The 14,475-nt window shown below is 40.0% G+C and overlaps 1 non-coding gene across 1 annotated transcript; it reads right to left on the bottom strand.

Moving 5' to 3' along the window:
- Positions 1 to 472: 472 nt before the first annotated feature.
- On the bottom strand, positions 473 to 601 carry LOC126029326 (small nucleolar RNA SNORA24). Its single transcript, XR_007502941.1, has one exon. It is a non-coding gene; the product is annotated as a small nucleolar RNA SNORA24 (small nucleolar RNA).
- Positions 602 to 14,475: the final 13,874 nt, after the last annotated feature.

Genomic DNA, 14,475 nt, shown 5'->3' with positions numbered 1-14,475 from the left:
CGTATAACCTTTCCATTCTGCGGTCGCCAGAAATCTAAGCAGTCTAAGAAATCTGGTTTGTATGCGTCTACTTTCACTCACATTGCTAAGTCTATAATAGCTCTATTACGCAGACTAATAATGGAGTCAGGAACACTGCACAAAGACCAATCACTTTATTGAGCAGTTATTTAGTTTACATACTTAAAACCACTCATGCTTACACTCAAAATATTGCAGAACTTCAGTAACTCGCCGGCCCAAGGGTTCCTTTACAACCACGAAGCACAAATACAACTTCCTCCACGTGTCATACTGGATTTACCTGCAAGAGAAATCCAACTTTACAGGTCTAATCTGAAAATATACAAACGCACATACTTTCATTTTTTCCTTCATCACTCCAGCAACAATCCTGCTGCCTTTGTAATGATGTGAGTTAACGGACGGTCGCCCCACAGCCCAGCACCCGCTACGAATTTATGGCATCTTGAGATGTCCCTTGTGCAAGTCAGAATCTGCTACCAACGGAGCGGTACAGCTTTGCCAATCACAAGGACTTGCTCTTCCATGCCTAGGAAGGGAGACTGCCACCGTCGGCAGGTCCCATAGACACATGGGTAGTCACAATTTCGGCAGATCGGCGTGCTTTTCAGTAGCTGCCACTCACCACTGTCGCCGAGGCTGGGAAGCGAAGCCAAAAGACATGCAGATCGCAAGCTAGGCGCCTCCACTATCCGAGCTGAAGACTTGGTCTGCCATCACTGGGCCGGAGAGGCCGCGGCTCGCACAGCTCTCCCGAGATCATCCCGGGGCTAACAAAGCGCCATGTGCTAGGTTCACCTTGCCCAGTCCAAACAGACACGTCCGCTTTGTTTTCCGAACCTTTCCAAACTTAAAACCCGGCCGATGACGGGAATCCTGAAAAACCCTCCTCATTTTATCTCAGCAAAGAGACAGAACACTGCCCCTTGTGAGGATACCAGGACGCAAAAGGACACACGCTTCCGGGCACGCTCTTTTATAGTAGTCCTGATGACGCACTTCCGGGGAAGAAGGTCTGAGAGGCGGGTCTTGCGAGGCCCCTCGCTTGAACCCCGCCCCGTCCGCGTTCAGTCGCGAATGGCCACGCCCATCCAGCCTCGCCGGCCCCGCCCAGGCTTTGTTTTGGGCAACCGCGCAAACCACGCTGGCTAAGTGTTCTCGCGAGACTTTGGAACTCTTTTCCGCTCTTTGGAGCCCCCTAACGCGATTTCGCCATGGGTGTGCTCTAGGTCCTAGGACATTGCGTTTTTGAGTCCCCTTCATTGCGCAAGGTTCCAGAGGCGCATTCGTCCACTGGGATGTGCTCGCTCTCACCGAGGGCGCTGGAGTTTGGCACTGCCCCCCTTGGTACCTCGGCTGGTTCCCGGGTCCTGTCAGCGGGGACCTCTCAGGGCAGAGTCTCCTCAGTCACCCCTCAAGTTTTTAATTTGCAGAAAAGTTGCAAGAATGGCGTAGTTCGCATGCACCCACATCCAGTTTCCCTGGATAGTTTTTGCAGTGCCATGAATGTAGCGCACAATGAAAACCAGCATTGACACGTTCCCCTTTTTTCAGATGAGAATGACGAAGTGCGCAGGTGATCACATTTATCAGATGTTAACTATGAGGCAGAGAATCCAGTCCTGCAGCACCTGGGTCCCCGGCCTAAAGCGTCTGAGTCTGTTTTTTTCCCCGCATTTTTAAAATTTTAATCAAAGTGGAGTACAAATCTTTCACAGTAATATTTTAGGTACATTAGTGGTATTGAATCAGGGGCGTTCCCACCACCACCCTCCACCCCTGTTCCCATCATGCATCCCATACCCCTCTTTTACCCCCCAGGCTGCTAGTATAAGTAGTCCCCTCTGTGTCTAGCTTGTTGTAGATTGGGTATCAATTCTGTTGTCGTTGGCTTTGGATTTGGTGTTTAAGTCTGATCATTTTTTATTCTTTTATTTTTTAATTAAATAATTTTTATTTTGACCAAAGTGGATTACAAATCTTTGACAGTAATATTTTAGGTACATAGTGACATTGAATCAGGGGCATTCCCACCTCCAATGGTGTCCTCCCTCCACCCCTGTTTCCAACATGCATCCCATATCCAGTGGTCGGCAACCTTTTTTTTCAACTGAGCCAAATCTCGCCCAAACCACGATTAAGATTTATTTTGAGATCCACACAGGGCGCTCACTGACAGAGGCTAGGAGCAGAGTCCTGACTCCTGGAGCAGCCCCCAGGCACACAGAAGAGCCAAATTCAAAGTGGAAAGAGCCACATGTGGCTCGTGAGCCTCAGGTTGCCGACCACTGCCATATCCCCCTCTTATACCCCCCAGGCTGCTAGTATATGTGGTCCCCTCTGTGTCTAGCTTGTAGACTGGGTATCTACAACATGTTGTCTATTTTGTTATTGGCTTTGGATTTGGTGTTTAAGTTTGATCCTTTTTTTTTTTTGGTTTTTTTGGGCCACACCCGTTTGCTGCTCAGGGGTTACTCCTGGCTATGCGCTCAGAAGTCGCTCCTGGCTTGGGGGGACCATATGGGACGCCGGGGGATCGAACCGCGGTCCGTCCTACGCTAGCGATTGCAAGGCAGACACCTTACCTCTAGCGCCACCTTCCCGGCCCCTGATCCTTTTTTTTATTTCTACTTAATGTTCATATGACTGTTTGGTCTTGGTATTTTTAAGAGCCAGTTTTGGGATGATTAGTATTTTCTTTTTTTTTTTTTTTTTGGGCCACACCCGTTTGACGCTCAGCGGTTACTCCTAGCTATGCGCTCAGAAATCGCCCCTGGCTTGGGGGGACCATATGGGACACAGGGGGGGGGGGGCAGGGATTGAACAGCAGTCCGTCCTATGCTAGCGCTTCCAAGGCAGACACCTTACCTCTAGCGCCACCTTCCAGGCCCCCAGTTTTGGGATGATTTATTATTTGTCAATTCATGACTCAGAACAAACGAGACCAACTGGAATGGGGTAAAAAGTCTGAAGTGAAGTTAGAAAAGAAATGAGCAGGAACTGGAGAGATAGCACAGCGGTAGGGCCCGTTAGCCTTGCACACGGCAGACCCAAGGTGGACCCAAGGTGGACCTGGGTTTGATTCCCGGCCTCCCTTATGGTATCCTGAGCCAGGACTGATTTCTGAGTGTAGAGCCAGGAGGAACCCCTGAGCGCAGCTGGGTGTGGCTCCAAAAGACAAACAAATAAACAAACAAACAAAAAGAAAAATGAGCTGGGCCTTGTGAGCTGTATGATTCTAATTATGTAGGTTACTTTAGTAGTCACTGGAGAATTTGAAGTAGAAAAGTGATTGGCGGCCCGGAGAGAGAGCACAGCGGTGTTTGCCTTGTAAGCAGCCGATCCAGGACCAAAGGTGGTTGGTTTGAATCCCGGTGTCCCACATGGTCCCCCGTGCCTGCCAGGAGCTATTTCTGAGCAGACAGCCAGGAGTGGCCCCTGAGCACTGCCGGGTGTGGCCCAAAAACCAAAAAAAAAAAAAAAAAAAAAGTGATCACCGATTAAGAATGAACATTTTCTTCCAAATGATGTTGAGACTATAGTGATTAGAATAGGGTTAAATAGACTTTTTAGGTTAGTGTAAAAAATACTGAGGAGAGAGAATGGTCTGAATTTGGTGGTAGCAATGGAGAAAAGGAATCCATTCTGGATATACTTTAGGGTCCAAAGTTGATGAAATCACACCAGCTGGAGTAAAACAAAACAAAATTTTATTCCCTCAGCCATAAGCCCCAAACTAACCTGTCACAAGCCAGTTTATACAGGGAGGAGATAAATACAGGGAGGGGATGAGGAAGTTTAGCTTCTGATGATCTTTAAGATGGTTGGCTGCTGCCTAGGGTACCTTTCTACCTCTCCCTAGTGTCCTTTCCAGTTAGGCTACCTGGTATGGCCAGTGGAATTGATGAGTAGGGAATTTGATATTTAAGTATGGAGTTCTGAGGAGAGGTCTGAAGAAGCAAACTTGGAAGTGACTTATATATGGTACTTATAGCTATGATATTGGATGCTAAAGGTAAGGGACAAAGTTAAAATAAACTGTAGATCAAAGATCGAGACCTCTAGAACATCAATATCTACCAGGAAAAGATAACAGGGACCGTTAAAATAGATTTACCTAAGATAAGGAAAAAGGCAATGAGGTGTCATTCTGAAAATGGCTAAGAAAGTTTTTCAAGGAAAATGGAAGTAACAGAGTACATGGCACAAACCTGTACCTGAGAAATAAACATTGGATTTAGCAACATGAATGTTAATTGGGACCTTAGTGAGAGCAATTTCAGAGAAAATGGGAGAATGGGAATGGGCAAAGATAACTTGTTTGAGCTGCTACTAGAGAAGGAAAACCAGATGTAGGGTTAAGAGTAGATTATTATTTTATAAGCTTGTGACCATGTAAGTCAGGTCTACATTCAGATGAAAAAGATTCAGAAAAGTGTTAGTTCACACCCTGCCTTCACCCAAAACAAAGGCGATTCCCCAACTTCTTTTCACCCAGCCCCCTTGACTTGTAAAAGTCCACCTGGATAGGTACTTCTATTTCTCACTAAACCTTCCCTCTTCTGGTGAATTTTTACTGGCTTAATAAAGAGAGGTTTTGGTTTGGTAGACCTGCAGAGAGACCACTAGTCAAGAGAAAACTGGACTTCCGGCTTGGTTTATTTCTTTTTTTGAGGGGTGGGTCACACCCAGCAGCATTCTGGGGATACTCCTGGATCTAAGCTCAGAAATTGCTCCTGGAAGGCCTAGGGATATGGGATACTGGGATTCAAACCACCGTCCTTCTGCATGCAAGGCAAATGCTATCTCCATGCTATCTCTCTGGCCCCCAGGCTTGGTTTATTTCTTCCCCAGATACCCTGTCACTTGGGGTAATTTCACAAATGAGGTGGCATGTTTTAGTTTAGCCATTTCATGTACAGAACCAGTAGTGATAAACATTGGTACAGATGTTGGTACATGAGTGAATATGAGAATGTGAACTTTTGAACGTTATGTTTTTTTTTTTTTTCTTTCCCTTCCCTTCCCTTTCTCATAGTAATAGAAATCAATGCTCATGACTGGTGAGATGGTATTGTGTAATAGAAGAGAGGAAAAGTTAAAGAATGAGAATAGAATTGTAGTAGGATTTCTGGACCATAATAGGGCAACTTAATTCCTGTGATGAATTTAAATAAAAAATAAACATTATTGCTTATCTTCTCTACACCAAGTTCAGCGGCCTAGCTATTGAAATGAGTGTAATAGAATTGGAATAATCAGAGATTGAGGTTTGCCAAGAGTAAATACAGAACGGAAGGGGAATGTATGTAGAGGAGAGATTATCATTGGTTTGTCATGGAATTTAAGTCATGATTATAGTATATGCTGAGTTAAGGACATTTGAAACATAAGCAGTGCCATTCATTTTGAAATGAAGGAGGGCAATTGGAGTTGAGTTAATTTTGTCAGATTGAATGTTATCATAAAATATCTAAAATACAGATACTCAGAAAATTCAGCAGGCAATATTTCGAGATGTATGGTTTATCATGATAAACTGTAAAGTTGTTTGGTTGTTTCTTAAGTTGTCTCTGATATCTCAAGTTTTGTGACATCTCAAGGCTGTGTCAATCAGATATAACACCAATATTCACTTCTCAAAAACTTTACTCTTTGGGATCAGAGCAATAGTTTAGTGCAGGGATGGTGAACAAGTTCGACACAGAGCCAAAATTTTAAACTGTGAGAGTCAGAGAGCCACACCACACAGTGACCTGCCAAAACAGACAAACACTCACACAAAGCATATAATTTTAACAATAATATATTAAACACATATTGCATTTTGCCATTTTGAGTGAGGGTTTGCCAACCCTAATTTAGTGGGTAGGTGACCTAGGTTCAATCTCCATCACTCCATGTGGTTTCTTGAGCACCTCCAGGAGTGATTCATGAGCATAGAAGCAGGTATAAGTCCTGAGCACCACCAGGTGTAATCCCGAAACAAATTAGAAACTATCTTCTTTGCTTTTCTTTCAAAGATGATTTATGACCCTTGATTTGATTTGTTACTGATTTTTTTCAAGAGAATATCAAAGAAAGGTAGTTAACAATTAATGTAATAATATATAAACCAGAATATAAGATATAATTAATCTTGAAATATTTATAAGGTAATATATGTAAAATATAGAATACTTTTATGTTAGGCATATTGAAATAATTTGAAACTTCAATGACAGCTAAAATTCTGTTAATTTCTTATTTATCTTACCTTATAGTTTTAGGTTTCATGATATAAAAATTTACAATGGTTTTCAAACCCAGAATTATTATTACTATTATTATTATTATTATTATTTGTTTTTTAGGTGACACCTGACAGCGCTCAGGGGTTACTCCTGGCTCTACTCTCAGTAATATCTCCTGGCAGGCTCGGGGGACCATATGGGATGCCGGGATTCGAACCACTGTCCTTCTGCATGCAAGGCAAATGCCTTACCTCCATACTATCTCTCTGGCCCCAAATCCAGAATTATTTTGCTTTCATCTATAATTAGGTTTATCTGTAGTAGTGAAATAGGCTTATAAAATAAAAATCTATCAGTCCAGTTTTGTTGAGGCCACTATGTGCCACTAGGTGGCACTGCTGTCCTATTTATTATTTAGGTCTTCAAAACACTGTTCTGAATGAAATACTTTTAAATTATTGTGACTGTGTAAATGAGTGAGTGGATAATAATGTGAGAATGTCTGCCTATATAATTGGCTTTACAAACATACACTCTATTCTCCAGTTATAATACAGGCTTAGGGTGAATATTGAAAGTTTTAGAATCTGCTGGAAAAGAACAACTTTCTCCAACATAGCTTAAATAAGAATTTAATTGCAACACCATGGACCTTTCCTACGTGAGAACTTGATTTTCATTGTAAATTGATCAGGTAGATATTTAATTCATTTTCTATTCTCTGAATCATTTGATCTGATATTTTGTTTTAATTGGAAGGAAAGAAAGTTTATTAATGCTGAACCCGGACTCTAAACTTGGGCATCGGTCCAGTTATGCAAGTGAAACTATCCTCTGATGAATTAGAAATCTAGACATCCAGTTCTTACTTAGAAGGTACAGATATGCTAGAATCCAGAGAGCACCCAGAGACAGGAAGTGCTTACATTCCTGTAGAATGGCCTGAGACCACAACTGGTCTGAGTCAAACATTAAGGTGGTTCAGTGAGATGTGAGTGCATTTGGCAAGATATAAACAATATTTTTTATGACTAATGATGAAAATGTAAGACATGTCTTACATTACATTACATTACATTATGTTACAGCCCATAGTCAAAAGCTTAGGGGTCATTCTGCACATAGAGACTGAGGTACCCATGCAGGGTCTGTGGGTCAGTGAAGAGTGCTGATACAGCAGGGTCCTCCCTCATGACAGCCATCCAAACCTTGAGTTTTGGAGCATGATCTAAACACTTGTTTAGCTCCAGTACCTGCTCAAACAAGGGCCACATGAGGTAATCAATCATAGAAAGAGAACTGCCCCCAAAGAAGGTTGTCTTCTTACTGGCCAGAAGCTCTTCAAGCTTGTCAAATTTTTTGCATAATTGTTCTTTTGGGCTGACGCGATCTTCCTTAGTCTTACTTCAAACAATGCTTCCTATCAAAGAAAATAGCTCGAAGGTTAAATTTTGGCTTACCTTCTCATAGGGGTCGGCTGGGAACAGCTTCTTGAGTTGTCCTTGACTGCTTTCCAATGGTGCTCAGGGCTCTCTCTTTATTGTATGCTCAGAGATCACTTCTGGCTGATTCCGGGGAACCTAAGTGCTGGGTCCTAAATCTATAATGTGGACTGTATCAAGGTTGGGAAATCTATATAAAAATGAAATATTATCGCCAATCTAGCAGAGAGAAAACATGTAATAATTTCCTTGCCTATAGTACTACTACTACTACTACTACTACTACTACTACTACTACTACTACTACTACTGTAGGCAAGGAAATTATTACATATTTGCTCTCTAGTAGTAGTAGTAGTGTGGTGGTGGTAGTGGTATTAGTTGGTAAGTGCTCAGTGAACATTGAACAAAGGTACTAGATGATAAAAGTGAAAAAAATTGTAGAGAGGATATGGAGAGATAGGAAAGAGTGTAGGGTGCTTACTTTGCATGCAACACACTCATGCATACATCCTACCCAGGATTGATCTCCAACTGGTTGCTTGAGCCTTGCCAGAAGTGATCCCTGAAAAAAATAACTAGGAGTACATTTTTAGCACCACCAAGTGTGATCCACCTTCCCAAATTGAGGGAGGGAACTGTACATAATGAATAAATTTTAAAAAAAAGCTGTAGTTTCATATAACTAGTATAGCTAGTAGTTTTGCAACAATGGCAAAGATATTTTGGCCTTGGATGCATATAATCTTTGTTTTTGCCAACATTTTAGTTGAGTTTTTCCTTTTCCTGTGGAGATATACTTTAAAGCACTCATTTCCACCCTCTGCTTCACATATAGCATCTAGCTTTGTCAGTGCCTATATATAGGAGTAAGTTAAGTACAAAGGGCTAAAATTTGTAATGGAAAACATTTCCAGAGAGTGTTTTTTTTTTTTTTGTTAAACTTTTATCATTGATTCCTGTTAGCCAGTATTCATAATTGTAATAGTTCTTTATTATTATCTTTGGGGTTCAGTTTGTTCATTAATATTCTTAGTGAGATATCAAGGACTCCATTGTTTCATTCTAGTTTATCCTCAAATGACTGACAGGACTTGCACATTACTCTGAAAAATTTTGTTACTGTTATTACTTTGTTAGGGGGTCTATTTACTGGGGCCATGAGTTACACAGCACAAGGGATCAATCATGAATTTCTTTGGGTTTTCTTATTCCTTCAATATTCTGCCTGCTTATACATTATGTTATATAAATGCTTATAGAGTGAATATAAGTGTCCAAATATACAACCTGTGCAGAAATATACCTTTCTTTAGTTTTAAATAACCATCCCCTTTTAAAATATGCTTCATTGCTTTAAGGATATTTAAATATTTAAGATAATGGGTAGAAAAATCCAATGAAATTCAGGATTATTTTTTTTCCTTTCTTTCCAAGGTGGTCCTGATGTTGACATGAGTTAACAGGATGATATTTGGACATCAGGCTCCTCCTAAGCTGCTGACCTGGTCTCACTTTTCTGTCCTGAAGTACCATGCATTCTAGTCCTCAGCTTCTAGAGGGTACTAGGGGTTCTGGTCCCAGTATCCCAGTCTCTGACTCTTTAAAGCTTCTAGAAAAACTGGACACTTGAATATGTTTTCCTATGTCATTATTGAGCTTGTGCAGCCTTCTTGGCTTTTTCTTTTTGCATGGGTGGAATGGGGTACACTGCGCTGTTTTAGGGTTTGCTCCTGTTTCTGTGCTCGGGGATCACTCCTGGCAGTGTTCAGGCAACCAACCACCTGGCACATTGAGGATTAAACCTGGTTAGCCACACACAAAGGGAAACACCCTATACACTGTAGGATCTCTCCAGCCCCAAACTTGTGCAGTCTTAAGTTACCTGTACCTAATAGATCATCAGCTGTTTCTTCGGTTTTATTTCCACACCTTTGATTAGCACAGCAAATAGATGGTTACAGCTTTACAAAGTTTGAGATGGAAAAAAGGATACAACTTGTAGTACTTGGTGACCTTGATCTTAAGGTTACTTACTTTTATTAATGACTCAGGGCACAGAGGATCATATTCATTTTATCACTTCTCTCCCTTTCTAGTATACTATCACTCCAGCTAGGTACTTCGAGATTGAGAGTGAAAGAAATGGAAGATGGTAGGAGGCATGGTTTGACTCTCCATGTCTTTCTTTATAGTTTATTATTTGGTGTATATCTTAGCTTTGAAACTTAAATTTTGTTTGAGTTTTCCCCACAGCTTTCATGTTTTTAAGTTTCAGTATACCCTTGCATTCATAATAATTTTTAAGGATCCATATGGACTTCTGTTTATAAAGGTCAGAGCTTTCAATATTTACTATGTTTGAAATTTTAATTTGAGGCATTTTAAAAATGTGACTGAAGGTAATGAGCAAATCTGGAAGATAATAGTGTTTTTGTTTGTTTGTTTTGTTTTGGGCCACACCCGGTGATGGTTAGGGGTTACTCCTGGCTATGCACTCAGAAATCGCTCCTGGCTTGGGGAACCATATGGAATGCTGAGGGATCGAACTGAGGATTCTAATGGAAAGAGATCAATTCCAGAGAGATTAGAATGCTATCTTGTTAGCATTTGATAATTAAAGGTGGATGGAAGTAGAAAGCCTGTCTCGAGTACAGGTGTAGGGGGGTGGGGAGGAGGGAGATCTGGGAAATTGGTGGTGGGAATGTTGCACTGGTGAAGGGGGGTGTTCTTTACATGACTGTAATTATACAACTATAATCATGTTTGTAATCACGGTGTTTAAATAAAGATAATAAAAAAAGGTGGATAGATTAAGAGGATTGGGCTCCTGTGGAAAAAAAATGATGCTATTACAACAGAGGGGATAATAAGGACATAAACAATGCTTAGTGAAAAAAGATGGCATATGAATAAAGGAATTAAAAACATCATGTTTGGGGCCAGAGCTATAGCACAGTGGTAGTCTTGCATGTGGCTGATCCAGGATGATCTGGTTCGATTTCTGGTACCCATATGGTGCCTGAGCTTGCCAGGAGTGATTTCTGAGCGCAGAGCTAGGAGTAGCCCTAGAGTGCTGCCAGATGTGACCCAAAATAAAAAAAATAAAAAATAAAAAAAACCCATCATGTTGGACCCAAGTGGTAATATAGTGGATAGGGCACCCTGGATGGTAGAAGTGAGCTGAGTACAGAGCTAGGAGTAAGCATGGAGCACTGCTGGGTGTGGCCCCCAAACCTAAAAAAACTCTATATCTTGTGCAGGAGAGACGCTAGAGCAGATAAGGTGCTTATCTTGCGTGTTTAACCCCTGATACCACATGTTTCCTCAAGCACTGCCAGTCACTTCTGAGTAGAGAGCAAGGAGTAAGTCTGAGCACAGCGCCCACAATTTAGTTTTTGCACACACACTTAAATCTTGTCATTTCACATAGAGAAGATTCAACATTATATTGCATTTGTTCTTGTATGACTGGGATAATGTAGATGTTTTAAAAAATTCACATATATCATATAATGTCATAATAATCAAATAAGAATGTGCCTTGAAAATTAAAGATTATAAAAAACTTAAAAAAGATTCCAAAAAAGAGGGGCTGGAGAGATAGCATGGAGGTCGGGTGTTTGCCTTGCATGCAGGAGGACAGTGGTTTGAATCCCGGCATTCCATATGGTCCCTCGAGCAATTTCTGAGCGTGGAGCCAGGAGTAACCCCTGAGCACTGCTGAGTGTGACCCAAAAACCAAAACCAAAACAAAAACAAAAAACAGATTCCAAAAAAGATTCTTAAAAAATCTTTTAAAATTCTTAAAAAGAAAAAAAAAAAGATTCTTAAAAAGGATTCCAGCCCCAGGAAGATAATAGTGTTAAAGAAAAATTATTTTATTAAACAAATGATGAGCAATATGGCATTGCATAATGTGTTAAAAGATCTCTAATGTTTGGGGCTGGAGTAAGTGGTAGAGCATTTGCCTTGCACGCAGCTAATTTAGGATTAGCGTCCCATATGGTTCTGCAAGCCAGGAGCAATTTCTGAGTGCATAGCCAGGAGCAACCCCTGAGTGTCACCAAAAAACAAAAGAAAAAACCAAAAGCCAAAACTCAACAAAAACTCTAATGTTTGACTTACTGAAGAAAGCTGGATTTTGCTATCTAGTCTTACATCATTATTTTGTTAGATTGTTTTTTGTGGAAGTATATGTAGAAAAATAACCTAAGCTATGTACTTTGGGAAAATAAATATTTATAGTCTTTGAAGATAATTACAGATTTTTTAATATTATCACATTAATATGAAATAAAAGTGAGTGGTTTTGTTTGTCTTTTGTTTTTGGGTCACACCCAGCAGCGCTCAGGGTTTACTCCTGGCTCTATGCTCAGAAACCGCCCTCTGGCAGGCACAGGGGACCATATGGGATGCTGGGATTCGAACCACTGACTTTCTGCATGCAAGGCAAATGCCTTACCTCCATGCTATCTCTCTGGCCCCAGGTGTGTGGTTTTAAAGGCTATTTGCAACTTGGAATTGAAATAAATGTAATGAACTTTTCATACTTAGGTACATTAAAATGTCCTGGTTAATATTTTCCTGAGAATAGATCTTGTTTATGTTGTGTATGAACTTTTTTTATTTTTTGTCCACATATGGCAGTGCTCACAAGACACACTCCTGGTTCTTCACTCAAAAATTACTCCTGGCAGGCTTGGGGAACCATATGGGATCCCAGGGATCGAATTTGGTTGGCCGCATGCAAAACATAATACCTATCTGCTGTGCTATTGCTCTAGCTCCTATACTGTATAATTTTGTAATTTAATGCAGAAGTAATTTGGATACTATTTCATTATGGAGCTATGTACTACTCTTCATATATACTACATTTCAATATTTATTAGATAATGAAATTTGTTAATAACATCAATCTCATAAAAAAGTCTTTAGTTGTATGCCATTGTGCTGTCATTCACATATGTATGTTCTGTGATTATAATTTTCACTTGAAAATTCAAAATTGATCATTGATTATGAATGTTGTAAATTGTTTTTGATAGTTTACTTTGGTAATTTAATAAAAATACTCTGTTCCTCTAATGTGATTATAGTTCCTTAAATTCCTCTAATAATTGATTTTAATTTTAGTATATATAATTGGTTATATTTCCATAATGCGTGAACTTACATAATATCAATGTTATTTATCATATAATCCTGTTGGTTTATTAATTTACATTTTATTAAAGATTTGGATCCATTTATTTTATTTTGGAACTTTAATTTTTATTAATATATCTTAATTTCAGTCATTTATTTATTTATTTATTTAGGTTTTTGGGTCACATCCGGAAGCTCTCAGGGGTTACTCCTGGCTCTACACTCAGAAGTCGCTCCTGGCAGGCTTGGGGGACCACATGGGATGCTGGGATTTGAACCACCAACGTCCTGCATGCAAAGCAAATGCCTTTACCTCCATGCTATCTCGCCGGCCCCAATTTTAGTCTTTTATTATTTAATTTCTTATATGACACAATTTATATGAATTATGTAATTTATTAATGTTTATCTGGAATTCAATAGTTTACTTACATTTATAATTAATAAAATTTATTTTTAAAACAATTTAATTTATTTTGTATTATAATTTTAATATATAATTAATATTGTTAAGATTGAATTCAATCAGATACATTTTAATTTGAAATACTTAAAATAATTACTTTATTATTCATATTAAATTAACCCAGATGAAATTGTGCAAAGCAACTGTTTTATTATTGTGCTCTATTGGAAATCATTAATTAAATTAAATTAAAATTTTTGTTTTTTAAGCTACACCCAGTGGTACTCAGGGGTTACTCCTGGCAGGCTCGGGGGACCATATGGGATGTAGGAGATCCAATCGGGTCCGCTGCTTGCAAGGGAACGCTCTACCTGCTGTGCAATCGCTCCAGCCCCATAATTTTATTTCTTTTTTTGGGGTGGTGGTGGTGTTTGGGTCACACCCGGCGGCGCTCAGGGATTACTCCTGGCACTGTGCTCAGAAATCGCTCCTGGCAGGCTCCGGTACCATATGGGATGGAACTGGGTCCGTCAGGGGTTGGCCACATACAAGGCAAATGCCTACCGCTGTGCTCTCTCTCCAGCCCCATCGTTTTATTTCTTGAAAGCAAACTGTATTTGCTTAGAGAAATCTGATAGGAGAAAAAGAGAGATACGTATTCAAGAGGGAACTTGGGCTTCTGTTGGTACAGAGCTGGGAGTCCATGTCTTAGTATATGAGAATATGAACAATACCCAACATGGAGACTGTAAGTAAAGGAAAAGTAAGGAAGTCTATGTTTGAAATGGAGATACAGATAACCCCAAAATGAAGCATGAGTTTCTTAATTTAATGTTACTGAATATATTTCTTTTTCAAATTTATTTCTGTTTGCTATATAGATTGAATTACATTTTTATTGTTTTATTTTTGTGCACATTATTCATGTTAATGTTATTAGATTTACTTTTATTTCAGTTTTTTTGTGAACCTTGCTTATTTTGTATGAAGTGAATTTATTTAAAGTTTTATTTTATTTAGAATTAAAAATGGCCGGGCGGTGGCGCTAGAGGTAAGGTGTCTGTCTGCCTTGCCAGCGCTAGCCTTGGACGGACAGCGGTTCGATGGTCCTCCAAGCTAGGAGCGACTCCGAGTGCATAGCCAGGAATAACCCCTGAGCGTCACCGGGTGTGGCCCCAAAACCAAAAAAAAAAAAAAAGAATTAGAAATGAATTTGATT

This window comes from Suncus etruscus, chromosome 14 (assembly GCF_024139225.1).
Source record: "Suncus etruscus isolate mSunEtr1 chromosome 14, mSunEtr1.pri.cur, whole genome shotgun sequence".
NCBI classification, from domain to species: Eukaryota; Metazoa; Chordata; class Mammalia; order Eulipotyphla; family Soricidae; genus Suncus; species Suncus etruscus.
The sequence above is the reverse complement of the archived record's forward strand: the minus strand, read 5'-3'. Positions and strand labels throughout refer to the sequence as shown.